Source organism: Panthera pardus, unplaced genomic scaffold (assembly GCF_024362965.1).
Source record: "Panthera pardus isolate Hobbes unplaced genomic scaffold, ASM2436296v1 HiC_scaffold_17, whole genome shotgun sequence".
Lineage (NCBI taxonomy): Eukaryota > Metazoa > Chordata > Mammalia > Carnivora > Felidae > Panthera > Panthera pardus.
Window position 1 is genome coordinate 44,164,101 of NW_026526732.1, and position 9,114 is coordinate 44,173,214.

At 35.1% G+C, this 9,114-nt stretch overlaps 1 pseudogene; it reads left to right on the top strand.

The window, feature by feature from the left end:
- The first annotated feature begins 2,206 nt into the window (after positions 1–2,206).
- On the top strand, positions 2,207–2,779 carry LOC109248478 (60S ribosomal protein L9-like; annotated as a pseudogene).
- Positions 2,780–9,114: the final 6,335 nt, after the last annotated feature.

Below are 9,114 nucleotides of genomic sequence, written 5' to 3' on the forward strand. Positions count from 1 at the left end.
TAGGAGTCGCCATGATTTTACAGAAGAAATTGAGGCTAAGTGTTTAAATAATCCACAGAAATCAGAGCTAGTTTTAAAAATAGGTCTTCTGATTCTTAATCCAAATCCTCTGCCCCTGCATCATTTTGCCTAGTTTAAGCTGTCTGTCTACTTGGAGCAAGTTAACTTCTCCCAGCAACGTTTTGGTCACTACAGTGCTGTGAGGTACATTTAACTTAATAGTAATTTTCCATATGTCAAAATATGAATGATGTTACTTGTCTATGTTTTACTTAATAGGAAAGAGCGTATACAAGTGATTCATAACTCAAAAACATTCCCTTGGTTTGACTACTCAATAAAAATATGTATTTCTCAAGCTGAGAAATTGTAGTATTTTCCTCTGTGGACTTGAAAATGTTTCTTGACATTATATTCTCTACTTACTACTTTTCAAACTTAAATATTTAATAATACTATTTAGTACCATGTCACTTCATCTTGCTATTTTTATTTTTATTTTTTGCTTAAGGTATTTCATGGTTCTTGAGAAATATTTTTTTATAAGCTAGTTCTGAAAGGAATACATTCTTTTTGTAATAGCTTTATTCACATATAATTCATATATCACAAAAATCACCCATTTAGAGTGTACAATCCAAAATTTTTTGAGACAGAGAGAGAGAGGGAGTATGAGCTGGGGAGGGGCAGAGGGAGAGGGTGAGAGAATCCTAAACAGCCTCCATGGCCAGCATAGAGCTCTCCTTGGGGCTTGATCTCACTACTGTAAGATCATCACCTGAGCCGAAATCAAGACTTGGACGCTTAACCAACTGAACCACCCAGGCACCCCAATTCAATATTTTTTAACATATTCAGAGCCAAGCAACTGTCATGACAATTGACTTTAGAACCTTTTTATTACCCCCCAAAAGAAACCTAATACCCTTTAGTGGTGACCTTCCATTCCTCCAGGACCCCAGCTCAAGACAATCACCAATTTACTTTCTGTCCCTATAGATTTACATGTTCTAGACATTTCTGTAAACGCAACCATACCATATGTGGTCTTTTGTGAATGCAATCTTTAACTTAGCATAAAGTTTTCCAGTTTCATCCATGTTGTAGTATATGTCAGTACTTCATTCCTTTTTATTGCTAAATCATATTTCATTGTATAGATAGATACACTGTATTCTATCAATTTATGGACATTTATATTGTTTATACCTTTGGCTATTATAAATAATGTAATGCTGCTGTGTATTATGAATAGTGCTGTTATGAACAGTTATGGACAGATTTTTATGTACACAGATACTTTCATTTCTCTTGGGTATAGGCTTTAGTGCTAGAATTGCTGGTTCATTTGGTAACTCTATACTTACCCTTTTTAAAAACTGCCAGACTACTTTCCAAAGCAACTGCACCATTTTACTTTCCCACTAGCCAGGTATGTGAATTCAAAATACTTTTGCAAGGAGAGGGAAATGATGATGCTACATACACTTAATAAAATGTACTTAATGGAACATTATATATAGCCTATTAGTTAATTGAAGTTTCACAAATTTACCTTTCCTAACTTTCTTCTTTCAGTAATTTATTCTACCCTATAAACACCTATGGAATAAAAGAAATTTACTTGAGAAAACTGAATTCCTTATAATGGCTACTTTTTTTTTTTTTTTTTTAAGGAGGAGAGGTAGAGAGAATATGAGCAGGGGAGGGGGACTGGAAGAGTGGGGGGTGAAAGAGAAAGACAGAGAGAGAGAATCTTAAGAAGGCACCACAACCAACGTGGAGCCCGACTCAGGGCTCAATCTCACTACTGTGAGATCAGGACCTGAGCTGAAATCAAGAGTCAGATGCTTAACTGACTGAGTCACCCAGGTGCCCCTAATGGCTACCTACTTTTAAGAATATTGAAATTAATTTTTTTAATTTATTTATTTTTGAGAGAGAGACAGAGCACAAGCATGAGCAGGGAAGGGGCAGAGAGAGAGGGAGAGAGAGAATCCTAAGCAGGCTCTGCAATGTCAGCACAGAGCCTGATGAGGGGCTCAAACTCATGAACGATGAGATCATGACTTGAGCTGAAATCGAGAGTTGGGCATTTAACCAACTAAGCCACCCAGACGCCCCGCAATTAATTTTTTGATAGAGATATATGTGGTTTTCGATATTAAGAATATAAAACGGGCCCTCTGCCCTGTCTACTGCAAGAATGAAGAACATTCTCAGCAATCAGACTGTTGATATTCCAGAAAATGTTGACATCGTTCTGAAGGGACACACTGTTATTGTGAAGGCCCCAGAGGAAACCTGCAAAGGGATGTCAACTACATCAATGTAGAACTCAGTCTCCTTAGAAAAAGAAGAGGCTCCTAGTTGACAAATGGTGGGGAAATAGGAAAGAACTGGCTACTGTTTGCACTATCCGTAGTCATGCACAAAACATGATCAAGGGTGTTAAACTGGGATTCACTACAAGATGAAGTCTGTGTATGCTCACTTCCCCATCAACGTTGTAATTCAGGAGAATGGTTCTCGTTGAAATTCGAAATTTCCTGGGATGAAAAATATATCAGCAGGGTTCAGATGAGGCCAGGTGTTGCTTATTCAGTATCTCAGGCCCAGAAAGATGAGTTAATTCTTAAAGGAAATGACATCAAACTTGTATCAAACTCAGCTGCTTTGACACAAAAAGCCACAACAGTTACAAGCAAGGATATCAGAAAATTTGGGGATGGTGTCTCTGTTTCTAAAAAAAGGAACAGTCCAAAATGCTGATGAATAAGATCTGAGTTGTCCAGATGATTTTTCAGACTTATTTGTGATATGTTAAAGATGCAATAAAAACTGTATTAATTTGAGGCTTTTCTTAAACCCAATATTCTTTACAACTATTTGGCAAGCAAACCATTCAGAAGTAAATTGTAGTGTGCTAAGAACAGTAACAGAAGGAACTGTACAGGAATTTTTTTCCAGTAAAACTTCATGGGATAAGTGGTTTGAATGTGATTTTTGAAGGAATATTAGGGGTATTTCAAGCAAGAGGAATATGGTACCCATGACACTCAACACCACATGGCTGTTCATCGCTGGATATAGAACTTTTGGGGGAGATTCTGAAGGCATCTAATTTTGCAGAGGCATGAATTTGAGTATTTGTGAGGTAAGTGTGCTTGAGTCACTTGTCTGCATACCAGTAATTTTTTGTGAAAAAGCAGTTGAGGAGTGGAACAAAGTGATAGGCCTTAGTAAGGTTAATTTGTGTTCATGATGAGTGTGGTTGTTGTGTCCAAAATCCTCTTACTCTCTACTTTACCTCAGCTATTTATTCCCATATGCTAGTCCTTGATATTTTTAGAAATTGATAACCCTTCATAATTTCTTAATTCCATGTGCCACACTTTATTTTTTCATGTAAGAAAACATTTTTTTATGTTTATTTGTTTTTGAGAGAGAGAGACAGAGTACAAGTGGGGGAGGGGGAGAGAGAGAGGAAGACACAGAATCCTAGGCAGGCTCCAGGCTCTGAGCTATCAGCACTGAGCTTGATGTGGGGCTGGGACCCACCAACCATGAGATCATGACCTGAGCCAAAGTCAGATGCTTAACCGACTGAGCCACCCAGGCGCCCCACCGTGTGCCACACTTTAAATATGTTACCATGCTAGACTATTTTTAATTTAGCAGGGTTGCCCCCCCCCACCCTGCCCGCACCCAATTCCTGCAGTCTTCCGCATCTCACTCGATGGAAACCCTAACTGTGATTTCTCAGGCAAAATACAACACTACACATTCAATCCATCAGAAAAGTGCACACTCTGCCTTCAAAATAAGGTATGTTTAAAGACGTAAAGAAATTTAAAAAGAAAAAGGGGGTGCGTCGGTGGTTTGGTCGGTTACGCTTCCCACTTCGGCTCAGGTCGTGATCTCATGTTTCCTGAGTTTGAGCCTGGCATAATAAGGCTCTGTGCTGTTGGAGCCTGAGCCTTCTTCAGATTCTGTGTCTCCTCTCTGCCACTCTAATGGTCATGCTCTGTCTCTGTCTCTTTCTCTCTCAAAATAAATCCACATTAAAAATTTTTAAATAAATAAACACTTAAAAAATTAAGAAAAAGAGCAACCACTTGTAATATATAGATCTTACTGAGGATCTCGATTTAAAATGAACCAACTAGATTGTTTATTTTAACGAATTGATCTTTGATTTGATGATAATGGTTAAGTTTTTAAGAAATATGAGTGAAATGGTCAACTATAGTTTGCTTTGAAATATTTGAAGTGGAGTTGGGGAGGGCATTGGATGGAGTTCTAAATGAAACAGATTACCTATAAATTGATATTTGTTGAAACTGAAAAAAAAAAAAGAATGGATGGCAAGTTTAGGCACTTGATATTTTAATTTCTTGTTCATTACTGTTCAAGCGACAATAGCATCATAATAGTGGAATTCATTACACACATTTAATATTTGAGAGAAACTGGAAAACCTAACAATCTCAGTGGATGTTCAATAACTATAACCTAAGAGCCAGATTAAGTATCTCAAACTCAACACATTTTAAGTTTAGTAATTTGTAGAAACCCTATCTGCTAGTTCCAGACCATTAAGTCTAACAGATATATGGGTCACTGATTTGGAATTCTTCCCTTCATTTTTCCTATGTTAATTTCAATATGTCCCTCTCATTCCCACAGGCAGGACCAGCATTAATTGTGCTAAACAAATAGACTACCTGTTGTGCTTTCAGTAGAAGCAATTTGTTCAGATACAATCTGCAACAAAGATCTGCTTTTACCTTAGCCCTTCATGAATCTATTAATTGCAGAAGAATGCTCCAAGTGAACTTGAAAAATAAGTTCAGTGGACAAAGAACTGTAAGTGAATTCCTATCTATTTACAGAAACCCAGGGCTAAGACAAAATTCTGCCTTGAAAGACAAAATGAAAAACTGAACACATAGTGCAAACAGCACAATTATTTTGCAATGAAATTGGGAAGCAAAGTGCTGTTGTGTCATAGTTGTAGATCATTTCTCCAAAACAGGAACAAGCACATGTGGTTTCATTTCATTTAATTTCATGAAAAAAATTTTCAATTGGGCAGAATAATGTATTATAACTTTTCTAAGTTTATTTGGCTTTTCTGGAAAAGTGTATGATCTTTTATGGGACAGAGAATGAAGAGGAAAAAATTTTTGAAGAAAAAGTGACTCCTTTTAAAAATGTACCTAATGAATTCAAAACTAAGGAAACATTTTGTATTTTCTCTAACCATAGAAAGAAACTTTTTCCTTTCATTTCACTCAGTTGAAATAGTATATGCTCTTCAAGTCATAAAATTCAAACATTTTATATACAAGGACTTCTAAGGGTCATTGTTGGCCTTCTCTGCGTAGCCTTTTTGCCCTGAATCTTTGGTTTCCTGATTCTTTGACCACTAAGCAGTAATATTCTCCTCACTTGGAGACTTTGCCATCATTCACATTTTCTAAAGGCTTTAAAGAACTATAAAGTTGGTTAGTTGGCAAACTTTTTGGTCCTATTTATATATAGAGTGGAGACACACTGTAGGACCTGCTGCCTACCAAACCTGAGACTGTTCCCCCAATTCCTCTAATGGGTATTATTTAAATAGAAGACGGAAGTTAAAAAGTGACAACCATGTGAAGAACCACATAATCCTAAATTTCTTGCTTGCCATGCTTTTCTGGTTTCTTCCTTTTAAGAATCCTCTAGACACTGCTCTTTGACTATCTTGAACATTAATTCCCTTTTTAGGGAAGTAGAAAAATTGAATTAAATTTCTCAAATACCTATTGTGCCAGACACATTAGTTATACCATTTAATCTAAGAGCCACAGCAATGTTACAGATGAAGAATGAGAGATGTAGGAGATAGGTAACTTATCACCCATGGTCATACAACCAAGGACATGCATGTCCTGTATAATAAATTATTCTCTCATTCAAACTTTTGCCAACTTAGAAAAATTTCTCCCTGTACTTATCTCTTTCAGTCCTTTTGTTAATCAGAACAAAACAAAACAAAAACAAAAACATCATAAAGGTAATTCTAGTGATACACTTGAAACCAAAAGAAAGCTATATGTATGTAATGAAGGAAAACTATACTTAAGACCTTCCATCAACCTTTCTGACCTTGAAAGTAGGCTTAGAATCTTTCTGAAATAATCATTCTATCTCCTCCTCTTCCAAATAAATGTTTGTCCTCAGGCTCCAACATTCAAGATAAATAAAACACTTTCTAATTTAATGCTGCTTTGATTACTAGCATTGCCACAGGACTTTTCCAACATTTTATTCTTCCCTAGGGTCTTAGATCTTTGTAGAGTAGACTAGCAACCCAAAGCACCATTTACAACTTTGTTTCTATGGAGAGAAGCGCTTTGAAAGTTCCAAAGAGCTAATGCACAAATACTTGGTGGAACACAATGTTTTTAAGTTGGGGACTGCTAATATTTATGAAATGAGTGTTCAAAACAAAAACAGATGTTTCAACAGGAACATGCAGGGACAGAGGGGTCTCATTGATTCAGCCTCTTACTGCCCCCTCCCACACATACACAAAGGTGATTGGAGTCCTATAAAAATAATCTATTATACAGATATAATATATAATCTACTATGTAATAATAATCTATTATACTCCAAAGTAAATTGAGGAGTGGGAGAAAAAGAACCAGGGTATAACTGTAGCCCCTCACATGACCACAAATGTTACTGACACTTTACTTTAAAACTTTGGTTAGTTCTTATCTTAATAAACTTCATGTAAAATTCAGAGCTGCCCGATGAAGTATTGAAAATTAAAGATTAATATTAACAATGAACTATTTTTTTACATGTTACATTTTGGTTTTTTAGAAATAAAGGCCAAAACCTATTGTGACATGAAATTTGAAGATAATTAGAAAATCAGCAACAATAAGATTGTATCAGAAATCTAACATGTTGGACAACTTCAGTAGTTAAATGCTACCCGTATATATGAAGTGCATCTCTTTTGTCATATTACTTTTTATTTTTAAATCAAAGAAAAAATTTCAAAAGGATTCTTCCATAAACTTCTACATAGTACCTTCTGGAAACTCCCTACTAAGAAATACTTTTGCACTTTAATTTTCTGGGATTTGAAACTTTAAAAAAATATTCATTCACCACAGTTTTAATAAAAATATTATCACTTTTCCCCCATATAGCCCTGTTTATAATTATTACTACATATAATTTTAGGCACGTTAATATAAGAGTTAAATGTACCCCTTGTTAAATATTATTTTAAAAACAGACAAATCCAAGCAGCCAAATAAATTGGGGATTTCTTTGCGCCTTGGGGGGATATCTCTAACCAAAACCAGGTTTTAAAAAATTAATTGATTGTAAAGATTTTATCTTGACACACAAAAATTTACAATTTACAAAAAAAGATACAGAGCTATAAGCATTGAAAAAGGAAAAAGTAAGAATTAGGTTTGCAGGCAAACCTGAAAAAAGTACAAGGGACACATACTTCAGTACTAGCTCATCAAATTGGAAAACACAGCAAGAATTTAAACAGAAAAACCACACAGAATCACTAAGGTTGCTAAGTTCACATTAGACTACTCATAACAACAACAACAACAAAAACAGCAACTTTATCACAATCATTGTATTCACAAAGATCATGACATATCTTCAGGTAGATGAGGTGGGCGAGTATGGATTTACTGGACACAGTCAAGGTTATATTATCTGGGGACCAGAACCATAACCTATATTTTTACTTTTTGCCTTATCCCAACATATAAAACATTGTTTTCCACCTGTACAATGAGAAGTGTTTATGGTAGTGAAATCAGAGCAAAGTGTCAGATTTTGCTTCAACAAAATGCAATTTCTAATTTATTGACCATCCTGCATTCCTCCTTTACCATGAATACACAGGACTTTGTGTGGTTATTTTAAAGGGTTTTACTAGGTTAGTTTCTCTTTAAATTGGTATGTCTCTTTAAATACTGTCTGATTTTTTTTTTTTTAACCTGCTGTAGCCCAAATATGAGCACTCCCACATATTTCTCATCCTACCTAACACAGACTGGCCCCATTTAAAACATATCCTATAATCAACCACTTAAGCCAGGCTTCACTCATAATAAATCTCTGTTTTATAAGAAATACAGGTATTAATAAAGTAATCTTAAAGTAACCTTCATAAAGGGAAACAGAAATAAACAGAGCAGTCACTTCAAACACAATATAGATAAATCAAATTTAAAATTTTTAGGAAACAAATAATCTTGAAGACCATATGCTAAATTTTGAATAGTTCCACAATTTCAATGGGTTAGTTGCCCAAATTGTTTGGTGTTGAAATTGAAGAACGCCAAAAGTAGAATTAAGTCTGTAACCCCCTTCCAGTACCATTTATTTTAAACATGCACTGAAAAGTAGTTTTTATTACCTTTCTGGAATATTTAATAATACTAATTTTAAATTAAAGTTTCTAAATATTTTTGTGGCTATAAGAAATAATTCCATTCCTAAAACATAATAATTAAAATAATAAGTCATTCCAGAAAAGATGATCACAAAGGGATTGGCGTTTAGGGTACTAACCCTAATTATTATCTATCTATCCATGAGGTACTGAACTTTAAAGCTGTTGAAAATAAGCAATATTATTTCACATCAATTCCAACTCTTCAGTCCATCCACAACTAGCAAATGTAGTTTGAAACAAAAATTACTATTCCATCATTTAATTTTTAAAACATCGTTGTTTTCTTTTTCAGTCCTTCTAAACTTTGTTACCCTGCTTGGATATGCTGCACTCTTCTGGGCGTAGAATTTCACAGCAGTTATCAGAATAACTAAAGCCATAGGTCGGTTTTATCAAACAACAACTTCCCATCAACAGAAACACTGGGCATGTCACTCATTTTACTCAAAATAAAGACACAACAAATAGTGATGGTTAAAATGAACAGTTAGATGAAAACTGTAATGAGACTTTTTTATATTTTCTTATGCAGTCTAACACCTGAAACAACGGTACTGTGGGCACCTTCCTGTAAATTGCCAGCTGTTTCCTTTGTTTTTAGGCAAGCAGAAACAGAG